This window comes from Symphalangus syndactylus, chromosome 14 (genome assembly GCF_028878055.3).
Source record: "Symphalangus syndactylus isolate Jambi chromosome 14, NHGRI_mSymSyn1-v2.1_pri, whole genome shotgun sequence".
NCBI lineage: Eukaryota > Metazoa > Chordata > Mammalia > Primates > Hylobatidae > Symphalangus > Symphalangus syndactylus.
Window position 1 is genome coordinate 103,589,978 of NC_072436.2, and position 24,189 is coordinate 103,614,166.

General features: G+C 39.3%; 1 long non-coding RNA gene across 1 annotated transcript in view; it reads right to left on the reverse strand.

Annotated features, from left to right (window-relative positions):
• The window catches only part of LOC134732514 (uncharacterized), a 109,690-nt gene extending 85,762 nt beyond the window's left edge, over positions 1-23,928 (reverse strand). The window contains exon 1 of the long non-coding RNA XR_010115774.1: positions 23,882-23,928. This is a non-coding gene — a long non-coding RNA (uncharacterized lncRNA). The remainder of the gene's footprint in view (positions 1-23,881) is intronic.
• Between the last annotated feature and the right edge of the window lie 261 nt (positions 23,929-24,189).

Genomic DNA, 24,189 nt, shown 5'->3' on the forward strand with positions numbered 1-24,189 from the left:
GGGGGAAAAAAAGACAGAAAAGTAACAAGCCCAGGAACTCAAGAAGTGAGAAGAACAACAGTGTAAGTAAGTTTAGAGGAAATGTTAAATAGAAAGTAAGCTGGAAACAATGGCATACATCTGTAATCCCAGCTACTCAGGAGGCTAAGGGGGAGGATTGCTTGAGACCAGGAGTTCAGGACCAGCCTGGGCAATATAGTGAGACTTCCACTTCTAAAAAAAAAACTAAAATAAAATAAAAATAAATAAATAAATATAAAAGCAGAAGAGAAAACAAAGACAGAATTAATCAGTAAAACAAAAAACTGATTCTTTGGAGAAAAAACACACAAAGGAAATACACATCTCCGGAAAATTGATTAAGGAAAAAAGGAATATATAAACAATACTAGGAACAAAAAAGGGATATAACTATAGATAGAATGGGGATTTTTTAAAAAATTAGTATATTGTGTAAAACTTTATGTCAATAAAGGTGAAATTTAAATGAAAATTCTAGAAAAATATAAATTGCCAACACTGGCTAATGAAAAAATATAAAACCAGTAAAATCCTATATAAAGTTTCAAATTGATCAGTAAAGATCTAGCCACAAGAAAAATGCCCCAAAAGCTTTAAAGCACACTTTATCAAACCTTTAAATAGCAGATAATTCATATTTTATACATAGTTCAGAGTTACAAATAGAGTGAAAGTTTTTCACCTAGGAAAAGACAGACAACTGCACAATAATAGTACGGGACATCAATCCCCCACTGACAGCATTAGCCAGATCATTGAGGCATAAAACTAACAAAGAAATTCTAGACTTAAATTCAACATTCAACCAATTGAACCTAATAAACATCTACATAATACTCCAGCCAACAAGCACAGAATATATATTCTTCTCGTCTACACATGGAACATACTCTAAGATTGACCATATGTTTGGTCACAAAATTAAGTTTTAATAAATTCAGAAAAATCAAAATCATACCAAGCATATTCTCAGCCTACAGTGGAATAAAAACAGAAATCGATACCAAGAGGAACTCTCAAAACCACACAATGCCGTGGAAACTAATCAACTTGCTCCTGCATGACTTTTGGGTAAACAGCAAAATTAAGGCAGAAGTCAAAAAAATCTTTAAAACGAGTGAAAACAGAGATACAACAAACTAATGTCTCTGGGATGCAGCAAAAGCTGTGTCAAGGGGAAAGGTTATAGCGCTAAATGCTGGATCAACAAGATAGACATATCTCAAATTAACAATCTAACATTGCACCTAAAAAAATTAGAAAAACAAGGAACAAACTAATCCCAAACCTAGCAGAAGATGAGGAGAAAAAGGAACCCTCATACACTGTTGGTGGGAAGGTAAATTAGTACAAAAACTATAGAAAACAATTTGGAGGAGTTTCCTCAAAAAGCTAAAAATAGAGCTACCATACGATCCAGCAATCCCATTCCTAGGCACATACCCAAAAGAAAGGAAATCAGTGTATCAAGGAGATATCTGCACTCCCATGTTTATTGCAGCACTATTCAATAGCCAAGATTTGGAAGCAACCTAAGTATTAATCAACAGATGAATGAATAAAGAAAATGTAGTACATATACACAATGGAGTAGTATTTGGCCATAAAAAAAGAACAAGATCCTGTCATTTGCAATAACATGGATAGAACTGGAGGTCATGGTGTTAAGTGAAATAAGCCAGACATAGAAAGACAAACTTCACGTGTTCTCACTTACTTATGGGAGCTAAAAATTAAAACAATTGAACTCATGGAGATAGAGAATAGAAGGATGGTTACCAGAGGCTGGGAAGTGTAGTAGAGGCCTGAGGGAAACGTGGAGATGGTTAATGTGTACAAAAAAATAGAAAGAATGAACAAGACCTCATAAGGTGACTATAGTAAAAAAGATATTAATTATACATTTTTGAATAACTAAAATAGTATATTTGGATTGTTTGTACCACAAAGGATAAATACATGAGGTGATGGATAACCCCCCAAGAAAGAGTCACTTAAGTTTTTATTTAAGCCAGCAGAAGAAAATAAATAACTAAAATCAGAGAAGAACCAAGCGAAATTGAGATCCAAAGAACCAAACAGGATCAACAAAATGAAAAATTGATTCTTTGAAAGAATAAACAAGAGTGATGGATTGCTAGCCAGATTAAAAAGGAAAAAAAGAAAGGAGATCCAAATAAGCACAATTAGAAATGACAAAGGTGACATTACAGCCAATCCTACAAAAATACAAAAGATCCTCAAAGACTATTATGAACACTTCTATGCACACACACTAAAAAATATAGAGGAAATGGACAAATTCCTGAAATCACACAAACTCCCAAGATTGAATTATGGAGAAATTAAATCTTGAACAGACCAATAATGAGTTCTGAAATTGAATTATAATAATTTTTAAAAACTACCAATCAATAAAAAGCCCTTGACCAGATTGATTCACAGCCGAATTCTACCCTACAGGCAAGGAAGATCTAGTACCAATCCTGCTGAAACTATTCCCAAAACATAAAGAAGGGACTCCTTCCTAACTCATTCTTTGAAACTGGTATCATCCTCACACCAAAATCTGGCAAAAGAACAACAAATAAAGGAAACTACAGGCCGGTATCCCTGATGAACATAGATACAAAAATTCTCAACAAAATACCAGCAAACTGAATACAGTAGCACTTGAAAAAGTTAATTTACCATGATCAAGTGTGCTTCATTCCTGGGATGCAAGGTTGGTTCAACATACACGAATCAATAAATGTGATTCAACACATAAACATAATTAAAAACAAAAACCATACGATCAGCTCAATATACACAGAAAAAGCTTTTTGTTGAAATCCAACATCCTTTCGTGACAAACACCCTCAAGAAAGTAGGCATCAAAGGACATACCTTAAAATAATAAGAGCCATGTATAACAAACCCACAGACTATCATACTGAATGGGCAAAGCTGGAAGCATTCTCCTTAAGAATTGAAACAAGACAAGGATGGAAGTCCACTCTCACCACCCCTATTCAACATAGTACTGGAAGTCCGAGCCAGAGCAATCAGGCCAGAGAAAGAAATAAAAGGTATCTAAATAGGAAAAGAGGGAGTCAAATTATCTCTCTTCACTGATTATATGATTCTATGCCTAGGAAACCCTAAAGAGTCCAACAAAAGGCTCATAGACCTGATAAACAACTTTAGTAAAGTTTTAGGTTACAAAATCCATAAACAAAAATTAGCATTTCTTTTTACCAATGATACTCAAGCTGAGACCTAAATCAAAAACACAATCCCATTTACAATATCCCAAAAAGAATAAAATATCTAGGAATACATTCAACCGAGAAGGTGAAAGATCTCTACAAGGAGAGCTACAAAACATTGCTAAAAGAAACCAGAGATGACACAACCAAATGGAAAAGGATTTCATGCTCATAGATTGGAAGAATTAATATCATTAAAATGGCCATACTGTCCAAAGCAATCTACAGATTCAATGCTATTCATATCAAATTATGATATTCAATGCTATTTATATCAAGTGCTATTCATATCAAAATGTCATTTTTCACCAAATTAGAAAAAAAATTCTAAAATTCATGTAGAACCAAAAAAGAGTATGAATGGTCAAGCCAATCCTAAGCAAACAGAACAAAGCCGAGGTATCACATTACCTGACTTCAAACTATACTACAAGGCTACAGCAACCAAAAAAGCATAGTACTAGTATAAAAATAGACATGTAGACCACTGGAATGGAATAGAGAACCTAGACATACAGCTGCACACCTCCAACCAACTGATCTTTGACAAAGTCAACAAAATAAGCCACAGAGAAAGAACTCCCTATTCAATAAATGGTGCTGGGAAAACTGGCTAACCGAGAATGAAACTGGACCCCTACCTATCATCATATACAAAAAATTAACTTGAGATGGATTAAATATGAATGTATAACCTCAAATTATAAAAATTCTAGAAGAAAACCTAGGAAATACCCTTCTGGACATCAGCCTAAGCAAAGAATTTATGACTAAGCCCTCAAAAGCAATTGCAACAAAAATAAAAATTGACAAGTGGAACCTAATTAAACTAAAGAGCTTCTACACAGCAAAAGAAACTATCAACAGAATAAACAACCTACAAAATGCGGGAAAATATTCACAAACTGTGCATCTGACAAAGGACTAATACCCAGAACCTATAAGGACCTTAAAGAAATCAACTAATAACCCCATTAAAAAGTGGGCAAAGACGTGAACAAATATTTTTCAAAAGAACACATACATGTAGCTATCAAGCATATGAAAAATAGTTCAACATCACTGATCATTAGAGAATTGCAAATCAAAACCACAATGAGATACCATCTCACACCATTCAGAATGGCTATGATTAAAAAGTCAAAAAATAACAGATGCTACTGAGGTTGCAGAGAAAAAGGAACCCTTATACGCTGTTGGTGGGAGTGTAAAATTAGTTCAACCATTGTGGAAACCAGTGTAGTGATTCCTCAAAGACTTAAAAACAGAACTACCATGTGACCTAGCAATCCCATTACTGAGTATATACCCCAAAGAATATAAATCATTCTATCATAAAGACACATGCACATGTATGTTCTTTGCAGCACTATTCACAATAGCAAAGACATGGAATCAAGCTAAATGTCCGTCAATGGTAGACTGGATAAAGAAAATATGATACATATATACTTTGGAATACTATGCAGCCATAAAAAGGAGATAATGTCATTTGGAGGAACATGGATGGAGCTGGAAGCCATTACCCTTAGCAAACTAACAAAGATACAGAAAACCAAATACCACATGTTCTCGCTTATAAGTAGGAGCTAAATGATGAGAACACATGGACACATAAAGGGTAACAACAGACACTAGGGCCTACCAAAGATTGCAGGATGGGAAGAGGGAAAGGATCAGGAAAAATAACTAGTGGGTACTTGGTCTAATACTGGGTAATGAAATTATCAGTACAACAAACTCTCATGACACAAGTTTACCTATATAACAAACTTGCATGTGTGCTCCTGAACTTAAAACAGGAGTTTTAAACTTTAAAACAAAAGTTTATAGAAACTTGTAAAAAACAATATCTGTCCAAAGAAAGAGAAAATAAACCAGTAAAATAGAAGAGAATGCTCAGGGTAAAAAAAAAAAAAAAAAAAAAAATCACATGAATACAAGATGTCATCAGAAGTCAGTGGGAAAGAATGGACTGCATAATACACGTCACTGCAACTAAGGTTGTCCATATGCAAAAAAAAATAAAATGTACAACTGATCCCAACCTCACTACATGGACACACTAAAATCCTAAGTGTAAATATTAGAATTTTGAAAGAATGGGAAAAGAATATTTTTGTGATAATGGAGAAGTGAATTCTTTCCTAAAAGAGAAGCCAGGGGCACAAATCATAAAGGAAATGGTTGATTTGCATTTTTTATTATAATAGAATGTTATATTAAAATTAAAAATTATATAAGATGACACAAACTAAGTTAAAATGCAAACTACATACTTTGTATAAGCTATGTGTCACACATATAACTGAAAAAGGTATAGTACCCCTTATAAATATATTTTAAAATAAATAAAATTAACAATCAGTAAGAAAAATACAAAGAATACAATAATAAAATGGGCAAAGGATATGAACTGACAATTTACACAAGAGAAAACTGGAACACCTGAAAATTTCTCAGCCTCACTAGCTAAAATGAAGTTAATGTGAGATACCACTTCAGAAAAAGAAGATATCTAAAATACTAATTGTTGGGAGGCAGATAGGGGGAAATTGAAACTCTCATACGGCTACTACAAATACTTCAATGAGTAATTTGGCAATATCTAGCAAAACTGAAGAGGTACATCCCTGTGGCCCATAATTTTACTCCTAAATGCAAAGCCTATTCATTGCAACCTTGTATGAATAGAAAAAAAATTTTAAAAGCTCAAGCTTTTTTACTGGTGAAATAAATAATTACATATAATGAGATACTAGATAGTAGTTTAAATGAATATACTGCTTATTAATGGAGCAACACCGCTAAATCTCAAAATCAGTGTTGCATGAAAGACAATTGCAAAAAGATTTGGAACTATTCCATTTATGTAAGCACGTAAAACTTACAAAACAATGCTATATAATGTTTAGGGATACATACACATACAAAAATAGGGATGCGGCCGGGCGCGGTGGCTCACGCCTGTAAATCCCAGCACTTTGGGAGGCTGAAGCAGGTGGATCACTTGAGGTCAGGAGTTCGAGACCAGCCTGGCCAACATGGTGAAACCCTGTCTCTACTAAAAATACAAAAATTAGCCTGACGTGGTGGCGGGCACCTGTAATCCCAGCTACTCGGAGGCTGAGGCAGGAGACTTGCTTGATCCTGGGAGGTGGAGGTTGCAGTGAGCAGAGATCATGCCACTGCACTCCAGCCTGGGCAAAAGAGTGAAATTCCATCGCAAAAATGAATAAATAAATAAACACAAAAATATGAATGGTAAAGATACAACTTCAGAATAGTGGTTATATCTGTGAAAGAAGGAAAAAGGATGGGATAAGAAACCGTCAGCTGTATTGTAATATTTGATTTCTAAAAAAAGAAAAGGGAAGAATAAGGCAGATGTTACTTTTAAATATAGTGGTTGGTGCATGGGTACCTGTTAAATTATTCTCCATATTTTTCAGTTTTATAAGTTTTAAAAAATAATAAGCAAATCCCTTATCTATTCATTAACTCATTTTAATAGAACCTCCCCAATAAGATTTTATTAGTACATGTTAATTTTATAGGTGAGAAGACAGATTCCTTAAGGTTATATCCCTTAACAACATTTACAAAGCCATAAGGGGTGGAGCTGGAATTCCAGCTCAAGTCACTTGAATCAACATGCTTCTCCAAGAAATCCTGATCTTGCAAAATGATTATTCATAGAGTTCTATATAGATCAAGCTCCATTATTGCATTGAGTATTTATTTTAATTTACCTTAATTTGACTGCCAATCAACTTTTCAGGAGAACATTGAATTGTTTCATATATCAGTGCCTACCTGCATTCATGGAGGTGGAAGTCACTGTCTGGGTTCAGTTGGCATTACATTAGAGCATCTGGGACCCTGCACAGCTCAGTTCTAAAATCACCCTTTCTCTTTGCCCAATATTTCCAAAGACAAGAGCTCGGGGTAGAAGAAAGCCACCAACAAACTCCTATCTGTATGGCTTTAAGTCTTCTTGAGATTACTGAAAAAAATCTGTGACTTGGCAGTTACACTGACTGACAAGCTCAGTTTAAAAATATATGTTATAACAGTTAAGCAGCTGTTATTTCTCCTTCCTTTGCCAACTGATTATGTATAGCAAGTTTTGTCATTTTTCCATTATTCACGACTCTTGGGTTATCAGTCTTTTGAATAAACGATAACACACTTCATTGGAAGACAAACCATTTGAAGGTGGAGTTGGAAAATAAGTTATCTAGGGCAACTGAGAAGGGATTTTGTGCATCAGATGGTTTTAATTAAAGGAATGATATCAAATCTGCTTCTACTTACAGAGGCGAGACACCTCCCAGAGCTTGAGATTAAAACCTGTTAGTCTTTTCGACCAAAACTCTTCCTAGGTCTCTAGAAGTTTTCTTTTTTCCCATTAAATACTAGAGAATCTTTCATATATAATCATGGAAAGTCATGGGGAAAAAGGCTAATGCAGTGGTTTTCCCAGAGAGAGAGAGAATTTTCTTTTCTGTTTGTTTCTGATTTGTTTATCATGTTATTGCAAAATCATTAGTATCTAGAATTCCTTAGTATAGAAGACGTACTTATCTCCCATTTTGCCTATTTATTCTCCAGCAATAGCAGTCTCTCTGCACAGTTCTCCATTCCAACCCCTCTACTAGCAGGCAATGCGCTGAGCACCCTGCGATGTATGATCAAGATCCTCTCAATGTTCTAGAAGGATGTTGAGGACCCCATGTCATTTTTATAACTGTAAGGGCCTCCCACATTGACAATTTTTGTCTAAGAACCTTGACTTCGCCTATTACAGAGTCCCATGTGAATGCTTAACAAGTGTCCTACTTTCACTCAACAGATTGTGGGGTTTTCCTCAGTTCCTTTACAATAACATTTGAAAAAACATATTTCAACGTAAAATAATCTTTAATCAACCATTTTACTGCTACTTCACACTGCCTTTGATCCACAGCTGTAGTGACAGGAAGAGATTCATTTTAAAATTCAAATTTGAATATTGGCTGGCCTGCTCCTTACAAAAAGTACAATTCAGTCACATCTCTATTATCCCAGAAAAAGAGAAAAAAGCTCATAAAGATATAAGTTAAAAAGTAATGCTAAAACCTTTTTCTTAAGTCTAACCACCTAAGCAGTTACATGATATTCTAATAGTAAAATTGGCTTAAAATTGGCTTAATTAAAAGTTTATCTCTTTCTCATTTCCTTTTTTTTTTTTTTTTTGGTTTTTTTTTTTTTTTTTTTTTTTTGAGACAGAGTCTCGCTCTGTCACCCAGGCTGGAGTGCAGTGGCACAATCTCAGCTCACTGCAACCTCCGCCTCCCAGATTCAAGCGATTCTCCTGCCTCAGCCTCCTGAGTAGCTGGGATTATAGGCACATGCCACAAACACCCAGCTAATTTTTGTATTTTTAGTAGAGATGGGGTTTCACCATGTTGGCCAGGATGGTCTCAATCTCTTGACCTCATGATCCGCCCGCCTAAGTGCTGGGATTACAGGTGGGAGCCACCGTGCCCAGCCAAAATATAATCTCTAAAAAAGGTTTTCAGAAGCACACGACATAATGCGTTAGACTTTCAGGAAAAAAAAAAAAAAGTACACCCTTGCCCCACAGCTCCCTAAGTAGTGCTGTTTAGGCAAATCAGCCTTGACCTCCAAGCAGATTCTGGGTAAGTAGGGCTACGTCACCACGGGAACTTGAAAAATGGAGAGGAAACAGTCTTATTTTTTCTTTTTTTCTCAGAAATGACCACATGGCCCAACACATAGTCAGTTCACAATAAACGAGTATGGAACAGACAAGCAAACCTCCTCCCTGTAACCCATTGTTAATTCAGGTGGACTTCCTCTAAGATTCATCCATTTATTTATTCATTCATTCAACAAATATTTATGGAGCAACAACATAGGCGCTGGGGACTCAGCAGTAACAACAACAACAACCCTGCCCTCAGGGAACTTATATTTTAGTGGAGGGAGTCAGGAGATTAATAAAATAAATAAGGCTGGGTGCAATGGCTCCTGCCTATAATCCCAGCGCTGAGGCAGGCCAAGGCAGGGGGATCACCTTAGGTCAGGAGCTCAAAACCAACCTAGGCAACACAGCAAGACCCTTTCTCTACGAAAATTTTAAAAAATTAGCCAGGTATGGTGGTGCATTTCAGTAATCCCTGCTACTCAGGAGGCTAAGGTGGGAGAATCACCTGAGCCCAGTGATTTGAGGCTGCAGTGAGCTAGGATTGCACCACTGTACTCCACTGGGTAATGGAGTGAGACCCCTTCTCTAAAAAGATAAAAATTTAAAAATAAATAAGTAAAATGCATGATATGTTAGGTGCTAGTAAGTGCTATGGAAGGAAAATCAATCAAGGAAGGGGGATAGACAGTTTTGTGGAATGAGTTAGTCCAATCATAATATAGTAGTCAGGGAAGCCTTCACTGAGAAGCTCTGATATCAGAAGGGAGAAGATTTCAGGCAAAGGACAAAAAACACAAGGTCCCTGGGGAAGGGCAAGGAGGTCATATGGTTACAGCAGATTGAGGGAAGGAGAGAGAGAGACCAGCCATGAGCCCAGAGACATAATGAACTTACATAGTTCCTTACCAGGGTCTTACCCTAAGGCAACTGAGAAGCCACTGAGATTTTAGAGATTGAGACATGACATAGTGGGTGTGTTAACAGCATCACTCTGAGTACTGTATGAAGAATAGGCTATAGAGGACAAGGGCAAAAACAGAAAGACCAGTAAGGAGGTTACTGCAATAATTTAGGTGAGAGTGAATGGTGGCTTGGACCTCAGTGGTAGAAAGGGATGTGTTGAATGTGGTTGGATTCTGGATATATCTTAAAAGTAGAGTCAAAAATTTTTGCAGACAGGCTGGATATGGTGTGTATAAGAGAGTCCTCAAGAATGACTCCAAGTTGCTTGGCCTGAGCAACTGAAAAGATAAAGTGCCACCAACTGAGATGGAAAAGGCTAGAGAGTGGGCAGGTCTTTTAGAGAAGTTTGGGGGTCACATCAAGTCTGGAATGCCTACAAGACATCCAGGTGATGAGGTTGAGTAAGCAGTTGGAGTCCTGACTTCAATGAAGTCATCTGGGCTGGACAAACAAATTTGAAAGTCATTAAGCATATAGATGCTATTTAAATTTGGGAGAATAAACGATAGCCCAAAGAGAGTGAGTATAATAAGAGAAGAGGAGAGATGCATGCAGGACCAAATCCTGGGACCTCCAACATTAAAGGGTTAGGAAGAATAAAAGGAACCAGCAAAGACAAGAGCAGTCACTGAGGAGGAGGAAAACAGGAATGTGTGTATCCTGGAAGCCAAATGAATGAAGTGTCCTAACAAAGAGGAAGCCATTAACTCTACCAAATGCTTCAGATAAGTTAAAGGAGGACTGTCTTACCAGTGGGGCTAATGGAGTGTAATCACCATAAGGAGAGAAGTTTTGTCTTATTCATAGCTGTATCCCAAGTGCCTGGAACAGTGCCTGCTCATGGTAAACACTCGGTAAATATTTAATGAATTTTTAAAGTATGAACAGGGTATGACTCTTAAATCACAAGCTCAACTGTGCAAGAAATGGAAGAGCTCTTGCTTCCATAGACAATTTCATTTCTATTTTGAGCCTCATCCCAAAATGATGAGAGGAAACAACCTCAGTCATTTTCAGGCCTCTACCTCTATCCCAAAAGTTGTCTCAAGTCTGAAAGACTTTCGGGCATTTAAGCATTGGGGGTGGACACCCAATCCTTATCCTAACTGTCCACACAAGTGCTGGTGAGCTACATGGTTGGAGCTCTGCTGTTGCTGATCCATACCTAGGGCACAGGAGTTTTCTGAGAGGCTGCTCAGACCAGGCTTCAAGGCTATACGTGAGCAAGGCCAGATGGTGAAGGGGACTGTGGGAATCAGGTGCACTGGTGCCCCACTCATCTGAAGGGAACAGCAACTATTTACTCCCTGTGAGGGTTTCCACGCAGGAGTGTGGCTGGCAATACCGGATCTTCCAGATTTTTTCAAGAGAAGGTAGATATTTGGATTTGTATGTGAAATCTCTTAAGTTTCAAATGATGGAGATTTCAAGAAGAATAAGGAGGAGGAGGAGGAAGGAAGAAGAAGGACGAAGAGAAGGAGGAGGAAGGAGGAATAAGGAGAAGGAGAAGGAACAACAGCTAAGTAGTGTAAAAAACAAAGGCTGAGTGCCATTCCTGCCAGTGGCTGCCAGAGTCAGGCTCAAGCCTGAATGCTCCTACAGACAATGCTTTCTGGTCTCAGGAAGCAGTGCCTGTAGAAGCATTTGTTTTGCTCTGCCTGGAAGCAGGGTGCAATCTCCCAGGCAGCCCCTGTCTCCCTCCCCACTCTGGGGAACTCATTCCTAAAACTGGAAAGAAGTCCCACTCTCTCTCTCTTGCTGCTTCTATGCCTGAGAATTCTCTCCCATCTCTGGGCTTTCATCTTTTAAAAACAAAACCCAGAAAGACAGGCATTCTGCTACTGCCTGTGCACAATCATCCCTATCTTCTCCCCTTGTACCTTCCCTGAGGTCATGTGAACTACAGATCTGCCTAATAGGGGATCAGAAAACGGAGGGACAGGAAAGTACAGTGATAGGAAAGGGAAAAATACTAGGAGGCAAAAAACAGTTAAGCACTCAAAATATTATCCAGGCATGCATGAACCAGGAGAGTGTGCAAATCCCTTCTGGGAAAATAAAGCAGTTCGAGGAATGGTCCCTGCCCTCCAGAAACTTACAATTGAGATGACAATAAATACATATACTTAAGAAATTCAAGTACCATGTTAAGAATCAATTCTGGCTGGAGTTACTAAGAAAAGAAGTTATGGAAAGTTTAATTTAAACTCAGACTTGAAGAGTAAATAGATTTTTAAGTACAAATCATCACTCTTGGCAGGAGTATAAATTAGATTTCTAGAAGGCAATCTGCAACATTTACCAAAAGCCTTGAAAATGTGCATTCTGGCCGAACATGATGGTTCACACCTGTAATCTCAGCACTCTGGGAGGCCAAGGGGGCAGATTGCTTGAGCCCAGGAGTTGGTGACCAAACTAGGCAACATGGTGAAACCCCATCTCTACAAAAAATAAAAAAATAAAAAAAATTAGCCGGGCATTGTAGTCCCAGCTACTCAGGAGGCTGAGATGGGAGGATCACCTGAGCCTGGGAGGTTGAGGCTTCAGTGAGCCTTGATTGCACCGCTGCACTCCAGCATGGGTGATCAAGTGAGACCTTGTCTCAAAAAAAAGTGCATTCTGAATGCTCCAGTGATTTTATTTCTAGTAATTTATCTAAATGATGTATTCAATGACATATGAACAAAGATGTTCATGGCAGGACTATTTATAATAGAAAGAAGGAAAGAGAACAGCCTACATATCCATGAATAGAGGGACAGGTTAGAGAAATTATGATGTATCTATAAAGTAGAATATTATGTATTCAAATGAAAATGTAAGAATTCTAAATGAACAGTTAAGAATAAAGATATTGCCCTAGAAAAATGTCTACCAAAAAAATTTTAAGAAAATAATTTTGGCTGGGTGTGGTGGCTCATGCGTCTGTAAACCCAGCACTTTGGGAGGCCAGGGCAGGCAGATAACTTGAACCCAGAAGTTCGAGACCAGCTTGGGCAACAGGGTGAAACCCTGTTCTCTACAAAAAATACAAAAATTAGCCAGGCATGGTGGTGCACACCTGTGCTCCCACCTACTCAGGAGGCTGAAGTGGGAGGATCACCCGACCTGGGAGGTCGAGGCTGCTGTGAGCTTTGATCATGCCACAGCACTGCAGCCTGGGTGACAGAGACATTATCTCAAGAGAAAAAAGTAATTTTACAGCATGTGTCATTTCATTTTTTAAAAGTATGCATGTGTATATGTAGGCATGCTCTTGCATATTGAAAAGTCTGTAAGGATATGTACACCAAAATGCTACCTGTGGTTGTGGTAGATAATTCTCCTCTCCTGCCAAGCAGGTGTACTGCCCTGACCCAGTCATGCTGGGCTTGGCCGTGACTTGCTTTGTCAATGCAACATGCACAGGTGTGTCCTATGCTGACCCACACTAATGTTTTAAATGTGACGGGTGGTTTGGTTCAGCCTCTCCTCTTCCCTTCCTGTGAGTAGAGGAATGTCACAGAGCAGGGCCCTTCCTTTAGCCTGAGATCCAGAATGAGAAGTTATGAGGAGCAGATCCCAGGACCTGCAGCACATCCATAGCCAAGCCCTCTGGTAACGTGAAGGAATGATAAATGTTTGCTATTGCAAGTCACCATGATCGTGTGTCATTTTGTTACCAGAGCAAACTTGAGAAATACAGTGGCTACCACTAGGTAATTTTTTAAATTGAAATTATGGATGAATTTCACTTTTTATAGATTTTTCATACATTTCTATAGTCTAAAATTTTAACAATTGGTATAGATTAACTTTATTATTAGAAAGGGCAATAAGGATAGAAAAAAATCAGAAAAAAGTTTTTCTGATTACAAAAGTAAGGCATGATCATATAAAAAATATCAACAACACTAAAAAGTGTAAAAAAAAAAAAAAAAAACTAAAAGTAGCCCATAATCCTACTACCCAGGTATAACTTTTGTTTTGGAATATGAATTTCTAGGGTTCTTTTTTCTCTGTTTTTTTAATGGTTGAGCTAATACTGTCACAGGATTCTTGGGGTGTCACTTTGCCAGCTGGAAACCTCTGTGGCCAGTGGCAACTTTGAATAAATTTTTCTCTGGCCCACTGGGCTCTTTCTACCCACTCAGCCTGACAGGCTGTGCTCAGCTCAAGCTACCAGCCTTGATCCCATGCATGCCAAGAGTGAGCCAGGTGCAGAGCAGCAAGGGGTGTGTGAGCAAGCATGGGGTCCAGCCTCTGCACACAGCTGGCATGCCTGCTGCAATGTGGCAGGCAGCTCCAGGGGCCGGCACAGGCACCAGCTCCCGGCAAGGCTGCAGCTGGACCAGGTGTACTGCAAGCAGTTTCCATCGCTGGCACCAAGGAATGCAGTGGCACCTGGAAGCTTGGAGACACCAGGAACCACAGAGCCCCAAAGACGGAGTCACAGCCCTGGCTTGGGGAGCTCCTATATCTGAGCCCCTCGAAAGACCACAGTTCTGCTCTCCTTCTCTCTTCTCTGCTTCTTGTCACCTGCAACGTGGCAAGCAAGGGGCATGTTTCAGCCCTGTCTTTGTTATAGCTGTTTCAGCCCCACCATTCAGCAGGTCCTGAATTCTTGTCCTATGTCCAGGAAGAATGAGGTATGTGGACAAGTGGAGGGTGAGTAAGGTGAAGAGATTTATTGAGCGACAGAACAGCTCAGAGCAGACCTTCATTGGGTAGCTCCTCTCCACAGGCAGGGTATCCTGACAAGTGTTAAGCTCTCAGCAGAGACCCTGGAGTGGGTAGCTCCTCTCCACAGCTGATCATCCTATCATCTCTCTTCAGCTCTCAGCAGAGAAGAGACCCTGGGGTGGGTAGCTCCTCTCCACAGCTGGTTGTCTCATATCTCTCTTCAGCTCTCAGCAAAGAGGAGACCCTGAGGTGGGTAGCTCCTCTCTGCAGATGTTCGTCCAGTCATCTCTCTTTGAGTCTGGCTGAGTCCAAGGGATTTTATGGACCTCAGAGGGAAGGAAGTGTGTGCTGATTGTTCCATGGGCAGCCATGGGTGAGCCCAGAAAAAACACCACAGGTTCCCACTCCAGTCTGCGGGACCAGCAGCCTGGGCCCCAGGCTTCGGGCCCTCCCCAGCTTGAAGGTGGGGCTTCACCAGGGACCTGCCTCCTTCCACCCAAGAGTCTGTCTGCCTCTTGTCACTATTCATGGCACCCAGGCTGTTTGCGCCAAGGGGTGCCTACAGGCCAGTGCCAAGCTGCCCTCAGCCTCACCTTGGCCTCCCTCCCATGCTTATGGACACCCAAAGTCCTGAGGGGGCCAAGGTGGTAGGAGGCTGGTGTGTCAGTGCTGCCCCAAGCATGTGCATACCCAGCAAGGCTGCGACAGCACCTGGGCTCAGCCCCAACCTCTCTCCCAGACTGGAGTGGGTGCCAGGAATGGGGAGAAGCCAGGCAGTGGGAGCAGACACCTCCAAGCCTACAGGGGCAGGGAGTACAGAGATGCCCAGGTCACAACTGCAGCAAGGGAGGCTGCAGCTGCGCCCAGGAGGGCAGGACTCCTGCCTGCCGCAGGTTCCCACCAGCTCCGTGGTGCATGCAGCCCAGCTGTGCCTCCCCCGCTGCAGTCAGCATCTTGGCAACAGCTGCTCCAGGCAGGCCACTGCTGCCTTCAATACTGTATATAGAGTTTAGTATTTTTCCTCTCTTCTTGAAACATAAATAAAGTCATGAGCCACATAATGATGTTTTGGTCAGTGATGGACCACATATAGATGGCGATCCTATAAGATTATAATGGAGTCAGAAAATTCCTGTCACCTAGTGACATTGTAGCTGCCATAACATCCTAGTGCAACATATTACTCACACGTTTATGGTGATGCTGGTGTAAACAAACCTACTGCATATAAAAGCAAAGCACATACAATCATGTACAGTACATAATACTTAATAATGATAATAAACAACTATGTTACTAGCTTATGTATTTACTATACATTTTATCATTATTTTAGAGTGTACTCCTTCTACTTATTGAAAAAAACAGTTAACTGGAAAACAGTCTCAGGTGGGTCCTTCAGGAAGTACACCAGAAGAAGGCATTGTTATCTTAGAAGATGACAGCTCCATGCATGTTTTTGTCCCTAAAGGCCTTCTTAGTGGGACAAGATGTGGAGGTGGAAGATAGAGATATTGGTGATCCTGAACCTGTGTAGGACTAGGCTAACATATGTATTTCTGTCTTCATTTTTAACAAAAAAGTTTAAAAAGTAAAAAAATCAAAAATAAAACATTTTTAAAATAAGAAAAAGCTTACAGAGTGAAGATATAAAGGCTGGGAATAGTGGCTCACACCTGTAATCCCAACAATTTGGGGAGCCAAGGTGGGAAGATAAGTTGAGGCCAGAAGTTTGAGACCAGCCTGAGCAACATAACAACACCCTGTCTCTACAAAAAAAAAAAAATTTTAAATTAGTCAGGTGTGGTGGCATGCACCTGTAGTCCCAGCTACTCAAGAGGCTGAGATAGGAGGATTGCTTGAGTCCAGAAATTCAAGCTCAGCAGTGAGCTATGATCACACTACTGCACACTCCAGCCTGGACAACAAAGTGAGACCCTGTCTCTTAAAAAAAAAAAAAAAAAAAAAAAAAAAAAAAGAACAAGAATATAAAAAAAGAAAATAGTTTTGTATAACTATACAACGTGTTTCTGTTTTAAACTGTTATTACAAGAGTCAAGAGTTTAAAAATTTTTAAGTTTGTAAAGTTAAAAAGTTACAGTAAGCTAAGGTTAATTTATTATTAAAGAAAGAAAAATACTTAAATTTAGTGTAGCCTAAGTGTGCAGTACTTATAAAGTCTACAGTAGTGTACAGTAATATCCTAGGCCCTCACTTTCACTCACCACTCACTCACTGACTCACTCAGAGCAACCTCTAGTCCAGAAAGCTCCATTCATGGTAAGTGCAATATATGTATGCCATTTTTTTATTTTTTATATCTTATTTTTACTGTACCTTTTCTATGTTTAGATCCACAAATGCATACCATTGTGTTACCAACAGAATTGAGTACAGTAATATGCTGTACAGGTTTGTAGCCTAGGAGCAATAGGGAGTACTATAGGGTCGTGTACCTTTATAGTAGGCTGTAACATCTAGGTTTGTGTAAGTACACTGTATGATGTTCACACAACAATGAAATCACCTAATGATGCATTTCTCAGAGCATATCCCCTTCATTAAGTGATGTGTGAATGTACTTCCTATGCTAACAAACTTATTGTACACATCATTTTTAATGTCTAAGTTTTATAAGCTGCGCCACACTTAACTTTCCTTGGCAGAATATTTAGGTTGTTTGTGACTTTTGATTATATAAATAACTGCAATGACCATCTTTATACACTGAACTTTTTTCTATATTAAGAATTATTTCCCCAGGAATAGGAGAAATTTTAAGACCCACTACATATTGTCAAATTGTTTGATGGATAAACCTTGATCCAAAAAAAAAAAAAAAAAGAGTGTAAATAAAATTCAGGGCTGGGCCAGGCACAGCGGCTCATTCCTGTAATCCCAGCACTTTGGGAGGCTGAGCCAGGCAGATCACTCGAGACCTGGAGTTCGAGACCAAGCTGGCCAACATGGCGAAACCCCATCTCTACTAAAAATATGAAAATTAGCCAAGTAGGTGCCTGTAGTCCCAGCTACTCAGGAGGCTGAGGTACAAGAATCATTTTAAATCAAGAGGCAGAGTTTGCAGTGAGCCAAGATAGCACCTTTGCACTCCAGCTGGGGAGAAAGAGCAAGACCCTATCTCAAAACATAAATGAATAGAAATAAATAAATAAGTGAAGGGCCATACTCAGTTGGGCTGAAGTAGAACAAGTATGCTCACATCACTACACAGAACAAGACATTTCAACATGATAAGGCTGACAATGGGGAGCCATTGCAGGTCATTGCAAAAGGATTAACAGGATATTTGGGGAGATTTTTCAGCTAGTGCTAGACCCGCTGTGAACTGGAAGAAGCCAGAGGTTGGAGGCCAGAGACCAGCAAGAAAGTTGTTATAGTTATATTGTCTTTGGTATAAGACAATGAGGGTCTCGATTAAGATGAGGCAGCAGGAATAGTGCAAGGACATCTGAGGCACAGCAATATATGGTACATGACCAATTAGCAGTACTGGTACATACAAATTTATTATCAGCAGATTTATTAAGTAAGCTTCTCTACAACTTGGCTCTGGTACACAGGGAGTCTTTCGATTGGTTTATCATCTATCCATTCATTCCTTCAACAAAAAGGAGGACCAGAAATACACTTCTGCTTAACATTTGATCACCCCAAAAGCTAACTAGGAATATCTTCCAATTATCTCCAGCATAACCTGTTTGTTGTTTTAATGACTTAGAGTGAAACAGCGGTCTATAAACCCTGAAATCCCACCAAGTTACCACTATGTCAGAAAATCATCACATGGAAATAACACAATATGAGACCATTTACAAAATTGTCCAGAGTAAGCCTATCGTCTGCATGAATCTGAGATCAGCTTGCTTTTTTATAGGCATAATAGCCATTTGTACTGGAGATTTGAGAATTCTGGATTTGAAGGAACACAATGAAAGAAACTAGTCCTTGAACAGAAAGAGAGAGATTAAAATAATGTTATTGGATTGTTTTTCACTGAAACCTATACTACATGAAATTCTAATTTCATTCACATGCAATCATTATGCTGAAACACAAAAAAGAGAAGGGACAGTTGAAGAGTCACTAATGACAGCTCAGAGGACACTTCTGGGTTTCAAGGCTTAATGTATGACTAGAGGATGAAGACAAAGCCAACAGCATGTTTCCTGAAATGCACACTGAGTTCACAGATGTTACATAATCACTTTTAAATTGGTGAAATAATCTTTTCAAAATGCTTGTCTCCTCAAGTTTTAGAACTGCAATATGTCAGCCAAACATATACCAAGTGAAACCTCATTTCAAAGGATAAACATAAGTTCTTCTTGAGGTGTTTCATGACTGGGATATTGCACTCTTTCATTTGAAGCTTTGGAGAATATGGAATTGGCCTGAAGAAATGGCTTTCAAATTTATCTAATAAAAATGTCAAAGCACTGACAGCCAGAATACTCTCCATTTACCCATGTAAAAATAATGGGGGGAAAAGGCAAATTAAAAGCAATGAATATAAATCAAAGATAATCAGAATAGACCTTAGCTACAAAATGTTTCATCCCCCTGCCTGGAAGACCTGACCTCCACACAGAGTCCCAGAGATGATTCAATTAAAACATATTTATAAAAACAAAGAGTCCTTCTTTCCTCAAAAATGCATTCTGAAGTTTAAAGCTAGCCTCAGATTTCTTCTAAATCATTCCTAAACCTTGGTCAATGGAAAAAATCACTCCATAATTTTTAAGTTTAAAAATATCTTCCATTGCCTTAATTATTTATACATTTCATAGATTACCTCAAACTTCGTTCCCAAGAGGAAAGCTTGAATTCAATACAATAGGTAGACACTGCTGTGTCTAAGCTAAATTCACAAGAATCAGTAAATATTTCTACAGCTAGTTCAAAGTGTAAATATTTGGTTCTTGAAGAATCTCTATTATTGCCTGAAGACTAATCTTGTCTAATAAACTTCTTCAAATAAAGCAAAACTATGTTGGGAGAGAACTTTACTTGGTACACACCCCCTTCCAAATTTAAAAAAAAAAAAAAGCAGTAGTTTCTCTCCCCACCTGCCCAGTTATCGAAGCAGAGGGATGTATGGTTCAAAAGTTTAACAGGGTATTTTTATTCCCAGCCACACCAAAAAATAACATTCTTTAGTGCTGTTTCAGAAATTTAGAAGCACCATTCAAATACATCAAGTTATTTGCTAAAGAACATATTCTAAAGCCCTGGAATTGAACTTTAAAGTCCATCCTAAAACACAGACCAAAGATTGGGGGTTTTCCAAGCAAAATCAATGTATGATTTAAATCTCACTAAGATTAGTTCTTATATTTTAACAAGGAAAAAATATTTTTGGTATTTTTACATGGCCAAGAGCTTCCAGAAATAGCAGCTCTGGGTACCTGTCATCTGGTGAGTTTGCAGCAGCCTGATAGCAAACCTCCAGGGAAAAACATGCAAAAGTGAAAAGGGTTTCTAAAAGTAGGTGAAGGGTCAGCAATGTAAGTTCTAGCAAATACCTTGCTTTCTGGTCACACGTGCAGCTAAAAAATCAGGAGTTCAAGTTTGAATCCATTCATCCTAGATTCAGAATCTACCAGGACCCAATCCTAGAAACTTCTGACTTTCTTTCTAAATGGAAGGTGTGTTTTGACAGGAGAAAGAATAATCCATGCTTCCCACAAGGCAATGCACAGTGAGACAGCGACGGCTGGAGACCTCAGGACGGGTAGATGCCTCCCCATGGCAAAAACACTGGGCAGGGCCTCAGCCACCACCTGCACTTGGGTGCCTCTGCCTTCTCCTGACTGCTTCATTTCCTCCTTAACCACCCCTAAGGCTGTGTGTTTCTTTCATTATTACATCCCCTCCCTTACAAAACTTAGTCAAATTCAGCACTTCCCAGAACTTGGGATACACAGATGCTCACAGGTGCTCCTCCCCTAAATGGTTCCATGATCCAATACTTTTAGGAAACTCTGACTTAAGGCAGGTTTAAAATGTTTCCTTTGCTGAAGGATTTCTCCAAGCCATCAATATTCTAATGTGTGTTGAGAAAGGCTCATTTTCTAAATTCTTTGGATGTGGATCGCTTTTGTGGTGTCATACTTATTAATATCTCACTAAAGAGTTTTAGTGAGTGAAACCCTTTTTAAGTTCAGCAAGAGTCTAATTGGAGGCTACTTGACACAGATCCCAAACCTGGAATATTAAACAATACCTTTAATAAGGCCACACTTTTTGCCCTGCCTCCAATTCACCTTCTCATGGTCCTAAACTGTGGGGAGATGTCTATTGCCCCTTCCCTCCAATCTGATTCCCTATCATGCATGTTTGAACTAATAATCAGAAGCAGAGAAATGCTAAAAGCCTTAAAATTGATCCCAAGGTCCTTTGCACAGCCCCTTTGGCCATAAGACTTAGGGATCGGACTTACTGGCAAGCAGTGTTCTGAGTATGCCAAGAGTATCCCACACCTCCTTAGACAAATGTATAAGACACAAATAGCTGGAGTTGATGTACTAACGGAGATAATGGACATAATAGCATTCGCTGTAATAAAATATAAGGAATTATTATTTGCACATCATTAAGTCAGTCCCTTTTATATATCACCATGCACAACTAAGCACTTAATAAATACTTTTTAGTATTGTAATAATAAAACTGAGTAAACCCAATCCATGCAATTTCAGTTTGCAATTAAGTTTCTGAAACACAGAGATATGGAATGACATATGGCCCAAGTGGGGAGAGATGAGAGCAAAAGAACGGTATTGAAGTGAGTAATGAAGTAAATGAGGCTGTGACCCAGCAGGACTGGTTTGACAGGTTGAGATTTATCCCCACAGGACCCAGAGATGATATCATGGGAATCCATATAAGACCAGCAATGAGGTTATGTGGCTGACAATCCCCAAACCCATCTGAAAAGTATGGGTGTATATTATTGACCCAATGCTCCACATATGCAAAGACGGAATATTCTAGATAAGCCAGAAATGTGAACATTGATGGGAAAAGGGGGACAATGTAAGAGGAAAGAACAGGAATGAGGAGATAAAACAGCAGAGATAATCTCCAATTCAGTACCCACCAGAATTTCTGCTCTCTGAAAAGACAAAGGCATTTGCACTGAGTGTAGCTTCTGTGAATCTCATTGCATCATATAAAGGGTACCTCAGGCTCTACCGGCTCAAGAAGAGGCAACCAAGCATCATCAACCCCAAAGCACCAGCTGATTTTGCCAACTCCCACTCCATCTGTAGACCCCACTGAAAGGAAATAAGAACCTGGGACCCAGAAGACAAGAAGTGGCTCAGACTATCCCAAGGAAGAGAGCTTGGGAGGCAGGTGCTTAAGTCTTATTCTCACTCCCCACCCCAACTCCCCAACCAATTTTAATTCAAGGTAAAAATTAGGGTTAACATTTCCTAGATAAGTTAATAACCTTTTGTAAGATGCAATCTTCTAAGAGAGGCAATCAATAAAAAAAAAAAAGCAGGGGCCAAGGGACCAGATCTAGTCCTGCTGCTAATTGGCTCTGGGAATTTAAAGATATTTCTGCTCTCAGTCCTTCAATGATCACATCTGTAAGACAGGAGGAGCAAAAGATATCATGAAAGTGAAGGTGCCTTGAAAGTGTAATGCACCACGGCATGCGAAAGGCCTGTCCTAGATGAGCTATGCAGGGCCTTTCTAATGGGCCTTACTTTTGATTGGCTGCAGCCACCATCAAGTAACTTAATGGAACCCATTTTCCTCTTTGGTCCCCGAGAAATGCCAAAACCAACCTGGGTTTAATCAAGGGACCTACATTTCCCCAACATACTTAGCTCAGGAAGATTGTCCATGGGACCCCAATGCCTTCTCCTTTTCTCTGTGTATCCATTTGTATTTTCTCAGTTATGTTTTTACTTTCTATATGTGTCCAATTTTATTTTCAATGATTGACCTGGATTTTAGGTTTAATAGCCTAAATATCAAATTCTGTTAGTTCAGCTGTAGAGTTAAAATGCTTTTACTCTTTTGCCCTTAATTAATGGATACCATTCAACAATGAAGAGTTCTGTTTAATCTTTTTTTCTCTAATGAGATTTAAATTATTCTTTGTTTGCACATGGCCCAGGAGAGGTTTTTCTGGGGGGCTGGTTGAAGAAGTCATGCAAGTTGGCCTCCCTTAGCAGAAAAAGATTCACTGTGACTGTAAAATCAAGAGCTTCCCCACCTGGTAGTTATTTAGGAAGCTGATTTTTTAACTTAATCACAGGATTTTTACACTTATATTAAATTCCACTTTTGTTAGTTTTGACCTAGCAATTCATCCTGGACATCCGTTTTTAAATTAAGCTTTTATTGTGTGTTTTTTTTAATGATTTTTTAAAGCAAAGACTTAACAAAGTCAAAGGAAGACCCAGTCTTCTCCTTTCCCCAGACCCCACTGTGCCATGGTCAGAAAACAGAGTGTGTAATACTGAATGGCTATTTACTCCATACACAGTTTGGAAAAATGCATGGGAGCAATACCTCTCAAAGACCGCCAACATTGTGTATCCAGATACAATATTATCCTGCAAATAACCCAAAAAGCCAGCTATTGTTTTGACTTTAGGACACGCATGTCTCTAAGATGATGAAGACATCAAATAGAGTCCAAATCCCAAACACACACCTTGAGCTCTACTATAAAAATGTATCAGGTGAGCCAACTTGAAATTACTGGTAAATTCTTCAGCTGGCAATGTTCTTGGTCTCCATCAGGGACAAGCTGCATTGAAATAAGACCCTTGAAAGGGGTTACTCCAGACCCTTAGGGAGAGGAGCTTGTCAACTGCCAAGTAATTTCAAGAGAGAATTCAGTTGCTCTGGAAACAGGTTTTGACAATGGCTGTGTGTGCCAAAGGGTTGAGCAGGCAGAGGGCACTGGGTTCCCGCCCCTTGCATGATACTTGAGGCTTTGCTCTCCAAACAGATGACTTCATTCCCAAAACAATGCTTTTTTTTCTGAGAAGCTGCCAGTTCGTACACATTTTAAAATAAATTCTCTCATTGACATCGGAGTGGCAGAAACTGCAAACACTGCCTTTAAAAGCATGTGAGTTGGAAAAGGTAAGCCGGAAAAAGAAAAGAATTTCTCCCCAAAAAAGAATTTGTGGTAACTATGAAAACTAAACACCTAATCAGCAATCACTTTCTCAGCTACAGTATTGATTAAGGAGGTATATGGAGCTATGCACAGGTACTTTACCTCTGTCTGAATACAGTGTCTTGAGGAATGGGTTCTAGTAATGTCTAAGTCTTCTCTTCCCTTAGCTTCTCAGAAAACCACCTTAATTAAAGGAAGAAAAAAACCAACAGATAATCTGTCCTTACTCAAAGCCTCATTGTTTTGTTTTGTTTTTTAACATTCCATGTCCCCCATCTCCCAAGGGGTACCAGAGGGGAACAGAGATACAGACAAGGAGGACTCACTGAATGTCATTATTCTCCTTTCAGTGCAAACAGTGAGGCAGGAGAAGAGACACCTTCTCCCCAGTGATGCTCGGCCTGAGCGCA